Source organism: Xiphophorus hellerii, chromosome 7 (assembly GCF_003331165.1).
Source record: "Xiphophorus hellerii strain 12219 chromosome 7, Xiphophorus_hellerii-4.1, whole genome shotgun sequence".
NCBI classification, from domain to species: Eukaryota; Metazoa; Chordata; class Actinopteri; order Cyprinodontiformes; family Poeciliidae; genus Xiphophorus; species Xiphophorus hellerii.
The window spans coordinates 29,788,232-29,802,964 of record NC_045678.1 but is presented as its reverse complement, the minus strand read 5'-3'; the positions used below and the strand labels follow the sequence as shown (position 1 = coordinate 29,802,964).

The 14,733-nt window shown below is 37.6% G+C and overlaps 1 protein-coding gene across 2 annotated transcripts in view; it reads left to right on the top strand.

Annotated features, from left to right (window-relative positions):
- Positions 1-4,299: 4,299 nt before the first annotated feature.
- Positions 4,300-14,733, top strand: part of slc39a10 (solute carrier family 39 member 10) — a 28,554-nt gene continuing 18,120 nt past the window's right edge. The window contains exon 1 of one of the 2 annotated variants that reach the window (XM_032568518.1): positions 4,300-4,413. The gene's annotated coding sequence lies outside the window, so the exon portion shown is untranslated. Of the gene's footprint in view, positions 4,414-12,471; positions 12,557-14,733 lie in introns of those variants that run through there. The other variant, XM_032568519.1, reaches the window with a different exon arrangement.

Genomic DNA, 14,733 nt, shown 5'->3' with positions numbered 1-14,733 from the left:
TTTTTTATATATCAAGCTCCACCTGATTGCAGTGAATGAAAAATCCATGAGCGCTCATTACAGAGGTCTACAGGTGGCTAATGAGACGATATTTAAAACGTCTTGCACGCTGGATTTCTCCCTGTCCTCCTTTTGTCCCTTTTCTTCTGTCTGTCTTTGGCCGCTCTCCAGGCCACGGTGCCGGTGTTGTGCCAGAACTGCTGTGTCTCAGCAAACTGTGCGCCAGGAACATGAACAACGACACACAAGTTCCAGATTACAAGTCCCTGATGCACATTTCCTCCGGCAAAAGCACCCATTCAGGATGGATGAGCAACTCTGACTAATAATGTGGCTTCCTAATTAAGAAGGAGAGTGAAATAAAACTGTTTCCTCTCGTGTCTCCAACCATTGAAAGATCATAAAACATTAGGTTGCCGTCAGTGCAGCAAAGTACTGTTAAAATCTGTCAAATGTGAAAACAAGCATAAAAGTTAGCATGGTCACTCCTCATATTTCCCTTTAGCCACTTAATTTTCAGGATGACAGCCAGTTTACAAAATGGCTGCTGTTTGTAAGCTTTTTAAAGCAATTATTGACACAAATTGTGAGTAATTTTCGCAACTTGGGTTAACTTTATGCCACACTATATGTTTTTGACTGTGGTTACCATTTTTATTCAACTTTAAAGTGACGATATGTAACAGGTGGAGCATCAGTTGTCTTCATGATTAGCATTAGCTTCTGCTAATCTTAAAGCAATTATTGGCATAAAATTTTACTTATTTTCACAGTTTGGATTAACTTTATGTCACATCATATTTATTTGACTTTGGTAATCATATTTAAACAACTTTAAAGCAATAATATGTAGCATTTTACAGAATGAGCAACAGCCATTGTACTGATTAGCATTAGCTTCTTCTACTTTTTCATGTGTTTAGAAGTTTAGCGTTAGCAGAGCTAAGATTCTTGCCGGCTGGCTGTGCCCATCACTCCTTCTTAGTACAAATATGTTTTCTCCATTACAACCATGACGGCCATTTTGAAAATGGTCACCAGATAAGTTTGCCAAACTTTATCTACATTTGTTTAACATGACAACTTCATATTTTTACTTCATTAGTTCTAATAAATTAATGAATGATTTTTTGAGTTAGATCACCTGTTTCAGTGTTTGGCTCAAAAAATAAATAGATATGCATGATTTGACACCAAACCCATTCATCTAATTCCAGGACAACCATGGAGTCCATCTTGAAAAACCCATGTTTGGTTCTTGTATCTACATCTCCTGCACTAAATGAATACTTCCAGTTGTTATTCTTGTTAAAAAATTTGCGCTTAATTACAAACTGTGTGATTTTAAAAAGGCAGGAATCAATACGGTAGTCAGAGATCCATTGGTGAAAGCCTCACCAGACCATAACCGCTTTGGTTGCAGAGTAGGAAATATTACATCTGTAATCTCTACAAGAGCCACTCTAGCAGGAAATGGCTCCCTGTGTATATATGGTCAGGCCTGAGTGTGGCTCATAACTCAAAGTGGTCATTGGCGCTATTCATCGTCTGTCTGCTGAGGCAGGGTACCGCCTAAATGACAGTAAAAGCCACAGTGGCACTTTCAGCATTGCTTTACTGCTGGCAGGAACCCTGGGGCATCATGACTGGAGCGCTGAGTGAGAACATGGCTGCCAATCACTTGGTATTAATCTCCCTGAGATCAGGAGAAATGTGTCGGGAGGAACCGGGAAGGAGGCCCAGCTGGACAGAAATTAGCTCGGTGTTCGGTCTCCTGGTGTCCCACTGCTTCACACACACACACACACACCCCCCCACACACACACACACACACACACACACACACCCACACACACACACACACACACACACGGTGAAGGTCAGCTCCTCTCACTGCAGTCTGAACCATAACACATAATTCATTCAGACACAAAGTTTCAGAGCAGATCGTCTCGATGGATCCCTGGGAGCATTGTGGATGAAATTACTGATTGCTCTGACACTCTGCTAAAAGTTCAGACGCCCACTGAAAGAACAATTACGGAAAATGTGAAGAAGAAACAGGAGATGTATTATAAAAGCAGTGACAGTTACAAGTAGGAATATTTTCCTTATTTCTTCTACGCTTCAGAAGGCACGTAAGGCTGATTTTACACATGATAGTCCAGTAGATGTGGTTTGATTTGGGACCAAAACTGCAACGTTTCATTTTTACATTTTCAGCTGCACTGAGTCAAATCAACCAAATCCTTTGAGCAACTTGTTCCTCTGCTCGCCTGTGGGGGCGCTGCACCAAGATCCACTGCAGAAGACACTTCCTTCTTCACAAAATTTGAACAAAAATGGATTAGCGTCAGCTTTTGGCGGTTCTTCTCTTTCGTCTTTGGTAAAAGACCACAAGCCATTTCTAATGCTAGCACCAAGCTATTACATCTGTTTTGGTTGTATTTACCCAGAATGCCCTGTGCTGCAGTCTGCTTCCAGCTCATTCCCACCAACTCCAGTCCATTTGCCTAGAAAGTCCAGTTCATTGGTGGAGGTGCGAATGAGTAACCAAACTTTTCTGACTGAAAAGTGAACTGTGGTCGGCCAACAAACCTCGTTCTCAGTTGAAGTGAACTGACAAACAGACTGGAGACACTCTAAAAGCAGGAAGCTGACTACAATGCATTCTGGGTAAATACAACAAGCTAACATCCTTCAACCACTGAAATCTGATCCACTCCATTTTTGTTTACATTTTGTGAAGAAGATCTTAAGAGGTTTTCATGTTGTTTCCCTTAGTGGTTCGTGGTGTAGCGCCCCCACAGGCGAGGAGGGAAACGGGTTGCTCAAATGGTTTGGATCGTTTGACTCAGTGCAGTGAGAAAGAGAACCACACCAGCTGGAAATGGAACAAATGTTGCAATTTTTGCCCCAAATTGAACCAAATCTACCAGACTATCAGGTGTGAAAACATCCTAATGGTGCGTTCACACCAACCATTTATGACACAAAATCAAACTCTGTTTCCTGTTTGGAATGAACACATCCCCACAACATGATGCTATTTGTCCTTCCACAGTTTGATTTACTGAATCCCACTGCTGATATGTCACCTGTTTGTTTTCAGTGGCTGGTATTACTCACGTCCTACTATTATTATCTAAATGTAACACATATTTAAAGATTTGGTAGCAGGTTTTAGAGGCTTTAAATGCCTTTACTCAACACTTGACACACCTTAGCCACAACAACATGTTTTTTCCTCTTCAGTTTCAGCATATACAGCACCTTATAGTGCTTGTTTCTTCCTGTTAAAACATAGTTTTTCCTCTCCACTGTCACCACAGGCTTGCTGAGGGTAATTTATTGCAAATTCAATTGGAGAAGATGGAGAACAAAGTATTTTACATAAAATCAAAAAGATTATGGACAGCCCCGAGTGTGCTCTTTATGAAAAACAGTGTTTTCAGTCAGAGACTTATCCACTTTTGCTGTAACACAGACTGCTACAGGAGAATCTTGAATAATTTGAGGCACAACATTTAAATTTTCCTTTGTGATCAGTAAAGTAATTTTGAATTTGAAACATGAAATACCTGAACTAAAAAACAAATCTGAACAAGAATTACTCTTAACTATTATTGTACAATTAACCTAAATCAAGTTATATATATATATTTCTGATTAATTTATGTAAGCATACAGAAAGGTTATTATAGAGTCAAGCTGAAATGTCTGAGTAGTTGAACAAAAATTTATCACCAGTGTAAATAACTATATTTTCAATAAAACCAATTTATATGTTTGTCTTGCTGTGCTCAGAATTTCTGTATTTGTTATTTATTTATACAAAATATGTACAACAAATTACAAAGATGAACATATGATTGTGTGTTGAGGATTAAGGCAGGCAAAATAAAGATTACAAACACAAAACTAAAACAAAGTTTTGGCAAATTACATTATAAATATGATGATGACATATTAAGGTAGGCTATCATAATAAAAGGGAGTACATTTCTTCCAAAAAACTTTTGGAGATTAATCTCAGAAATTTTCTGGGAAAAATTCGAAAATTTTCTACTTTTGAAACTCATAAATTTCCAAGATGTTTTAAAGAAAATTTCTATGTACAATGTCCTTATCACGCCGTCGTAGTGAAACGACATGTCCATTTTAAATGTACTTTTTTTTCTCCTGTAATGCTGCTGCGGTTTGAACACTACTTCCTCATTTCAATCACGTGACGTCTCAGACAGTCAGGCGGAAGAGAGTTTCTACCTCTGCGAAGACTGCGCAGGCTAACGGCGCACTCCCGCCATCTTTCTCGGAAACAGCGTAAGTGCGGTTCGTGAATGGGCTGAGCTGTAGTTCCCAGGATTTTTTTGGTACCGAGCGGAGAGGAGATGCACACGGCACTCGAGTGAGGTAAAGCGTTTGTTTTCATTCACTCCCCCAACATGGACTCTGGTAGCCGGAGTCACGGAGCTCTGTTAAGCACATTTGGAGCGAAACAGAGGGCCGTAAATGACTCGCTATTCCCCGCGGACACCGGGTTGATTCCCCGGCGGTCGTATGCTAGCTAGCGTTAGCTGGTTTAGCTGTTGTTGGTGAAGGTTAGCGTTAGCATGAGGCGAGCCATGAGGTTTGCTGCTTCCTTTGGTTCATAGGAAGCTGAGAAACTAACCGGCGATGAAATGAGGTCAAATATTACTATTTATCTGTGTTTATGTTACTCTGCGCCCGCTGTAATTTTGTGTTTTATCTGCTGGGACGTGTGGGAGTGTTTTTTTTTTTAGTTTGAAGCGGAAGAGATTTGCTCAGTTATGCGCACCACGTGTCGCTCCTCTGTTGGTCCATTGATCATTGATTGGCTGAGTTGATTGGAGGGAATGCCTGCAGTTGGTTTACTGTGATTTCTCTGCCATGTTTCACTGGGACAAACCATCCGAACTGGTTTGTGTTCATTGAACCGATGGAGCTCCACCTCCTGATACAAACACCGTCACCGTGCAGAGGCGGCGCCTGTGGATGAGTTCAGACGCTATTAAAGCTCAATATGCCGACATAATAGTACTAATAAATATTTAAGTGAATAATAAAAAAAAAACATGTCCGTGAGTCGACTATAACTGAGATTGTACAATATGTATACAAATAAACACACATTAAAACCATATATTTAAAAAATATATCTATTTATTTATATCTATTGCATAAAGATACATTTTTATCTATTTGCGTATATATCTATGTATGTATAGATATAGATATAAATGTGTGTGTATGTATGTGTGAGAGAGATAGGTTAGTTATATATATATTTTTTTCTTTATACATATATAACTAATTTCAACCTTATATACAGTATATATATATATATATATTTTTTTTTATAAAAGCTGAAAAATACTGACTAATGCCATTTGCTGAAAGAATAACACCCTGAGAGCAGCACTTAAGCCGGGACTGCACAAAAAATATAAAATTAAGATCAAAATGATTTTTGTTTCTGTAAATATATGCGACATTACACAAATAATATTGTAAAAAAGAAGTAATTGCTTTTCTTTTGGTGAATCATAAGTAGCCTTTCAGTTAAGGTCAGAGTTTATGGTTCATCAGTGAGTAAGAGTCTGGCCTAAATCGTTCTAATGTTGTGCGGACCTTCAGTGAAGGTGTGATTTCTGCTGGTTCTCCTCCTGTGGTTCTGGCATAAATCACACCCTGAAGCACAGCTAGCTAGCTCCATAAAGGGTTTAATTTGATGCTACGCAGTTTCATGGTGTGAGATCTGGGTTGGTTCAGATCTACATGAACACCCGTGTTTTTCTTACTGCAGCGTTCTTGCCAGTCGGAACCGTTTTGGACGTTTCTGCTTGGAGGTAGGAATTTCAAAGGAGTGTGTGCAGGTGGGAAATCACTGAGCGTGCAGAGCAACAGCTGCACACACGTATGAACAGCTGCTGGGAGAACGTCTATATATACAGAGAGGCGTATGGAAAGAAAGTACAACAATAGATCTGATGTTTCTCTTTGTAGTTTCTCCTTTCATCTTGTTGAGCGGTCCCCAAGAAAAAGTTTGAATTCAATCCAATAATCTCAACTGCAACAATAACAAAATTTTGCTAGACAATAAATTGTCCCAGTAATTGTTGCGATAAACGATAATATTGTTCTTTTGAGACCATTTTCAAGTAATATATTGATAATAGCAATACAATATAAGTTCACCCTTTCTAAAGACCAATAAACTCTAATTCTGGATCTGGAAGATATTTTATATAACATGAGGGTAAAAAACGCACTTACAACCAAAACCATAAATGAAATGGATTCTGAAGTTTCTGTAAACAAATTTACCTTTAAAAAATATTAATAATCAAAATAGAAATTGAGCTCAATTTACTTTATTATGTGATTTGAATAATTATAAGAATAATAATGTGACAGGATTAGTTACAACTAACAATTGTTTTAGCAATAGAATACTCTGATTGGATAAAAAACAGGCTGATTCTACAGATTTTTCATTTAACCACTTAAGCCTTTTTATATAACATTAAAAATACATTAAGATACAAATAAACAAATGAATTATGTTTTGAAATAAGAAAATAAGTTTTTTATTGCCTCCAATACAATAACATAGCATTCCTTTAGCAAATCTAAAGGAGTGTTTACAGATGGTGTTTTTCAATCTTAAATACAAAATTTATATAATTTTTGTACATTATTGGCTTAATTGCTTCTCTGAATATGTTGTTTTTCACCAAATAGCTTTTTTTATTCACTCCAGTTAACGATTAATTGGTGATTAATCGATCCAGCCTAAAGTTGTTCACTTGGTAAATATGGGCAACGGTGTAGATCGTTTTAAAAGAAAACTACTCACTATTAAGATTGATTTTAGAAAATGTGACAAAACTTAAAGAAAGGGCTCTGATTTTTTTTCATTCAAGATTTTAATAATTATTTTTGCTCTCGTTTTCTGAAAAGAAAATATTTTCAAAAAGTAATTTTTTCCCCCCATAGTTACTTTTCTTTGCATTGAAAGTTCGGTTAATTTGGGGGAAGTTGACAATTATTTCAATAATCGATTAATTGTGATTAATCTTTTGAGCCATAATCTCAGCTGTAACCAGCGTCGGGACGGTGAATAATTCAAATCTTTCCTCACATCCTGCTTTGCTGAGTTTCCTGTGAACTTGCAGGAGTTGGGCACTGCTTGCAGCTTTTCACTGATGTAAAATGGATGAGCTGAAGGTTTGCTTCAGTTCTTGCTCACTTCCTGCTAAGGCGACTGACAAGGCAACCGAACCCGGAGTTTTACACATTACAAACCTCCAACACCAAACTTGTGTCAGTGCCTGCTTACTGACAGCTCTTCTTACACGAGTAAAGCCTGTTCCTTGTTCTGAAATGCCACCAAGCTTTGAATAATAGATCTGTGTTGTTTCAGGAGGAGTGGATTCATATTTAAAAATGAAACATCTTGTGTAAATGAGACTCTGTGTAGTGTGAAAGGAAAACTCCCATATCTCACTTTAACATCGATTTCAGTTCCTGTAGATTTATGCTACAGTTCGCATTATTGCTTTTGGTAATTGTTATCATACAGAGAAATTTATGGTGTATTCACACCAGCTCTGTTTAGTCTGCTTTAATCCAACTCCAGTCCATGTGTCTAGAAAGTCTGGTTCAGTTGGGGAGGCGTGAATACGTAATCGAACCAAAAAAAGTGAACTCTCCTTTGTCTACAAACCTCGGTTTGGTTCAGTTGAAGTGAACTCTGGTGCAGTTCGAATGTATATGTGAATGCCAAGTGGACCAGAGACCGCTCCAAAAGCAGGAAGTGGACTACAGTGCAGGGCATTCTGGGTGAATACAACCAAAACAAACGTGCTAGCCTAGCACTGGCGGGAGAAATGGCTTTGGTTCATTTAACAAAGTGCAGTGAGAAACGGAACCACAGCAGCTGAAAATGTACCAAATGGTGCAACTTCGGGCCCTAATCGAAACGAGTCTACCAGACTACCAATATTGTCATAACTTATATCATCCATGTATCTTCAAAGAGTTGGTGTTGATGGGACAGATCTCTGGTTGCAGTCAATCTGACTGAGGCTTCTGATTTATTGTGCTTCCATTGCAAACATGAGCAAAAGTTTGTCAAAAAAAAAAGACAATTTTGCAATTGCAGTGTTTCCATTAAATAAGGAACAATTAAAATCATGCCACCACGCTCTTACTACTTCCCGTCGTCTTCTTCATCTTTGACACAATTGGTTGTTGGCAAGCACTGCTAATCCACTTCTTTTGCTTTTTCCACTCCTTTTTGATTCTCCTTCTGGCTGTACGGTTAGAGATGTTGGAGTAGGGGATATGATGCTTATGATTGATGGAAGACATGACATATTTTATTTAAAATGGCTTACAGTTATTACTATTATCTTTTAATGGAAATCCTATAATTTCATGTCATAAATTTTTTATCTTTTTATGATTTATTTAAACCTTTCTGTTTCCAGAACGAAGTGATTCTAAAACATAGAACTGTAAATGTTTTTAAAAACAAGAAATATGAGCTAGTTTATGATCTATAGATGGTTAAAATGATACATATGGATTGAAATGAATATTAATATTAATCTGAATCTGTTAAGTTGTTCTGAAGATTTTAGAACAGGGTCTTGGGAGGTTTTACTAGCAAAATTGTAACTACTTCATTAAAATATCTGAACATTTTTCATGTAAAAACCCCCCAAAAAACTATTGACTATTTTGGGTGGAAAAAGCAGGAGAAACTGTCCACATTCGCCAACCTCACCCCAGATCAGAGGACAGTTTCTCTTCATGGACTCTAGAAAACAACATTAAAGTCCTCCGTTAACTGAATTTATTTCGTTTTTCTCCAGTTATACGGACCACTAAAAGCATTTTTACACTCTGTCACATTCACCTCGGACTGCAGATGTTATTACTGCCTTGGCAGAAATCTCCACAGCCGTAAACGTTACAAGGGCAGACTGCTCTCTATTAATAAAATATACACACTAATATTTCATTTAAATTCTGAGGTTTCACATCATTATAAAGCAAAGAAAAACATCTTCATATCTGTCTTAAAATGAAGCGAATATAACATTTGGTGAACAAATTTAAGCTAAAAAATTGCATTGCAAAATAGCAATATAAATTAGCATTTTGATAACTTTTACTTTCTTTTTCTGTGGTTTACAATGTTTTTTTAGATTAATTTGCAGTTTTTTCTCTAATATTCAATTAATATTACAATAATTAAAGAGGACGACAGAAAACTGAAGACTGGGATCCTTATGTAGGAAGAAGGTAAATGATAATCAACAAAAATAGACATTCCTGCAAGAACACAGAGTAAAATTAATGTAGAAATACACAATTTTGTAGTTTATCAATTCAGATTCGAACCTTAACACACTTTTGCTTTCTAGAGTTTATCTGTTGCACTTCAGAGGCGTGTTCCCCGGGGGGTAGCACAACGTTTGTGTTAATTTAGGAGTAGAAAAAAGTACAACTGGATATCAAGGCCATTGCAGCTAGAAAACATGAGTTAATTTTTACATTAAGTTCAGACATTTTCTAGGAAAAAAAACTTGGAAATTTCTTATTTCCAAAAGTCAGAAATTTTCAAGAAAAAACTTGAGATTAATTACTTGAAATAAAATTTTTATTTTGACTTTTGAAAACAAGGTTTCCAAAAGTAGAAAATTTTTGAACTTAGAAACTCAGAAATAGAAAATTTTCTAGATTAATCTAAAACTTTCTGAGTATTTTAGCAGAAATTTACTGGCCCTAATAAACTGTCAAACAACAAACAGAAGAATAGTCGGGATTATTTCCTTTGATTTGAGAAATTCCTATAAATCCCAATAGAAATTGATATTTCGATTTATTAAAACAAAGAGTTTTGTTACAGGATGAAACAGTTTGAAGTGTGCTTTTACATGAAATAACCATAAATCCTCATCATCAGACAGTATTTACTGCCTCAGCTATAAACCTACAGGACTGAATGAAGTAGCGATTCCTTTGTAAAGCAGGAAAATACCTCAGTTTAAAGACATAAATCTTAACAAGTACGACGCTGTGACTGGAAGCACTGGGAACCAGCATCTGGGTTCAGCAAACACAGATGGGACCCCATGAGTTCATCTGTTGCGCTCACACTCCTGTTTGCTATAGCTCCACATTTGGCTCACGGTAAGATGATTAAGAATAGATATGTGGGTATAGAACAGCTTCCCAGATGGTTCTATGGTGCTTTTTGTTTATTGATTGCAGCAATATGATCTAATATTGGAGAATTTATCAGAATTGAGCCAGGACTGTTATGAGATTATAATGATCTTCAGCAAAAATATCATTTTTGTCATTTAAGCAGAAAAGTAACACAAATTTCTACTTCTGCTTATTTTGTCTTTAGCATTTATTTATTGTTTCTTGATTTTCATACTCAAATTTGATCAGGAAATAAAATTCTTGATTTTCTGATGCAGTGTCGAAGTAGTGATATCTTCATCAGAGGGATAGGTGGCGCTCTTTTAGTTTTCACATCCTGACAGTCTATTTGTTTTATGGGTTTTCTCATTCAGAGAGCAAGATAAAAGTGTAGCTTTCAGCCAGCTGACTAGCAGTGAGTAGTTGCAGGTGAAAGAGGGTGTCCAGTTTAAAAAAGCTAAAGTAGTGTGAAGGTTTTTAAACCAGAGCTTTTAAAAACCTGATTAACCAATCGAACTATAGATGATCTATTGATTTTGGGTCCTTGTTTGGTCAAAACTCTCCCCTGTTTCCCGAAAATAAGACATTATGATCCCACATATTAACAAAAATACTCAAATTGTCACTGTTTGAAGAGGAAAACAAAACTTTGATAAATTAAAGATACTGTTGTCTTAGTATCTAGTTAAAACCTGTATTTGAATGAGTCAAACCCAGTTTAAAATCAGTGTTGGTGACAGCAGCTGGTTCCTAATGAGCTCACCGCTAACAGAGCTGTTTGGTATATTTGTTGTTCTGCTGCTAATGGTCCCAATCTGCTCTCCATGTAACACCATCCCACACTAATGCTGCTTATGAGACAGTCATTTATGCAGCTGCACAGTGAGGCAGTGTGATATTTATATCTGCAAGGCTTTATGGGGTAATACTCCAAATGGTCAAGTCAAAGCCACTGATTCGGTTTTAGATGGCTGCCTGCAGCAGAAGCAGCTTCAGGTGAGTCAACCTGTTTCACTTTGAGCTAAAGTTGAGATCACTGCCGCAGCCATCTTCTGTTTTTATTTAGAAACAGCCTTTATATTCTGATGTCTGGAAAATACACAAACATTAGGAAGTGAATGTTTGTTCTGGTCTTTATTGGGCGTTTGTGTCTGCATTGAAGTTGGTAAAAAATCACATTTGGAGTTCCACAAGGCCCCTTATTGGGGCCACTTCTATTTACATACTGCTATTAGTTCAGATTGTAACAGATGATGAGATAAGCTACCATCGTTATGCAGATGATGGACAGCTTTACATTACAATGTCACCTGGTGACAATGTTAAAGCCAATCAGTGCGTGGAGGTGCCATTACTTTCTTCAGCTGAACAAAAGCAAATTGAAGTAATTGTTTTTAGACATAAAGAGGAACAATCAAGAGTAGGGGTGACGATTTATTTATTTATCGCATTGACTATTGCAACAGTGTCTCTACAGATTGGAGAATAGACTTTAAAATACTTTTGTTAGTTTTATAAATCACCGAATGGCTTAGCGGTAAAATACATTGAAGATCTGCTGTTGTTGTTTCAACCTTCCAGACCTCTCAGATCTTCTGGTTCTGGTCTGCATCAGAACCAGAACCAAACATGGAGAAGCAGCACTCAGCTTCTATGCACCACAAACCAGGAACAAACTTTCAGAAAACTGCAAAGCAGCTGAAACACTGAAATCCTTTAGAGTTAGATTATTAATAACAGTAACATCAATAATTTCAGTCTGTAGTCAAACTTTCCTTTTCTTTATTAACCTCTACAATGTACTCTTTTATGTTTTCATCAGCACTTTGAACTGAGTTGTTGCTGAAATATTGTTGTGTTAGCGCTTAGTACTAAGAGCTAAAGTTTGATCTTCAGGCTCATCCATATATTTCAGTAAACTGTGTTTGACTAGTCCTAACATTTTTAAGCTCAATATAGTCTGATAGTAAGAGGTGTGGAAAGAAAACAAGTTGAAAGTGGTCTCCAGGAAAGTCTGTTCTTGTGAATAAGTTGGTTGAAACGTTCCCACATTGTTAACATTTGGGTAAAACACAATAATGCGCAGTAAGCGCTGAAACTGCTTGAGCCTGATGAGTCTGGTCAGGTGGTTTCTGCTCAGCCCGCCTCCCTCTGCAGATGAGTTCACCCTCCAGACATCCAACCTGTTAGTCTGCCCTGATCGCTCATTCAGGTTTAGCTTCACTTCTTCTTTTTCCTGATTAGAGGTAAGCATCACATTCGCTCTGCTCCAGCGTGTTAGAAGTTTGCGTCTACGTTGGATCTGCTCAAGGTAACTCTTGTGGTTGTCGTGTCCTGTGATCTTAAGCTGTTGTGTGCTGCCATGGACGTGTTTCCAGGCCACAGAGCATCAGCCCTGCAGCTGGGACTTCACACAGCCGTCTAACAACATGTCACACCGCAGATCTCTCTGTCTGAGGGCTGAGAACCTTTAAAGTCAGAGCAGGAACCCTGGACCTGGTGTGACATTTGATGTTATAGAGAAGTCTAATCATTGGTACTTGAATAAAAGCCAGAGGAATGTGTTGAGTCTTCAATAGATAGATGTGTCCTGTGTTTGTTGTAGTTGCGATTCACCAGTTGGACGTCTGCGTCTAGCCTGGCTGTCCACAGATATAGATCTTTGGTACCAAGTCAAAGAATTGGATGTCAACACATTATGTGCTAACATTTGCGTACTTGAGATCTCTCCTGTGGCATTGGGACTGATCTTGACCAGGTCATGACAAAAAGAAAACCTTTAACGGTATTTGCCCACGAATAGCTGGAATCTGTGAATGTTTGTGACTCCATCTAAAAACATTAAAAACCGTCTATTCTGACAGTTCAAACACAAAATATAGCTTAATAATCATTAGTATGCACAATGGAAACCGTCTTAGCACCATCACTGAAGCTAACATTGATGTTCTTCCCTATTTACACACTTGTGGGTTACAGCCAATCAGTGGCAAGGAAAATTAATGCCACTTCTGAATTGGCTGCTTTGCGAACGCCAGCCAATAGCATTTCTCGTATCATTGTGTCTTGCTGTTCCAGCTCCAAAGTTGTAATTTCTACCCAACGACTTGCAAATATTTTTGGGGGTCCACTGTACTTTAGGTCAGTGCTGCACATTGGGATACAGATGGTTGCCATGACATGATTTATTGCTTGCTGCCAAAGGCCTGCTCAAAGGTCCTACATTTTGTTTTATATTCAGTGTTTTCTTTTTGTGGGACATTTCTGTTAGGCAAAAATCTGATTCTGTCAAACTTCTTCATTGCGTTCTGTGACTTGAGACGTTTGACGCTATAGCTAACTCATTGCTAACTTCCTTGGGCTAGCCAACTAGATAGCTTTGTCTATCCTGGTAAGTGGAAACTTATCGCCGATTGGATGGACGAAGTTTGTACATTTCTGTGGAGATGCAGGTGTTAGAAAGTCTTACATCTGAGTTATTTTTTAAGTTTCTTAACATTTGTTAAGACAAAAACATGGCCGCTGATGAAGTGCCCTAACCTTCCTATAGCTGAGCTTAGCTCATTTTAACCCTGCCTGAAAACTTGCATCTTCTTCAGTGAACCTGTTTTTATTGAAGTAAAAACAGATTCAAGCAGATCAGTAGTTGTTGGAGATCCACTAATTGCTGTTCTGAGCAGACAAAGTGACGGACCACCGCTGACTTTGTGTGTTTTGCAGTAGCTAGTCAGCCCAACCTTCAATCATCTGTGGATAATCACATGCAGCAACATCATGTCTGTTCAGAAAGATGTAATTTTCCAACTTGTTGTGATTATCATTGAACTCAAGTCAGACAACTCCTGCTTGTTGCTCTCCTGAACTTCGCCTTTCGTCAGCAGATTGCAGTCTTGCAGATTTCTAGACCATCTGTTAGGAGTTGGGTCCATGTGGCGGCCGGCATCTGCCCTCCCTTTGGCCCTTTCTAAGAAAAAACACTCCTCTGACACTTTTCTCAGAGATGCAAACTGTTGTCTGTCCCTTCTACCATGCAGGCGTCGGGTTTGTGTGGATCACAAACTCCAACTTTAATTGTTATTGATAGAAACTGAGACGGTCTCAGATAGTTTCTTCTGTTTATTCCAACTTGAATTGTTGAAAGTTATTTTATTAACAGAATGAAATAACATCAAATTTTTACTCCTTTTTTAATATAAATCAAAATACAGAAGGTTTTACTTCACTTTGTTTGAATTTCAACAAGACAGCTTAATTATATTTTATTTTTTAACATCCAAAGGCTAAAAAGTAATTAATATCAGCCGGTACCAATGTGCAACGGAGTATTGGGGCCTTATAGGAAAATAGAAATAAAAAATATAATGAGCATAAAGTCAATGTTTCGAGAATAAAGTCTAAATAATATGTGAATAAAATTGTCGCATTATGATTTTATTCTCGCAATATTACAACTGTATCCTTGTATTATTTTGATTTTATTCTCATATT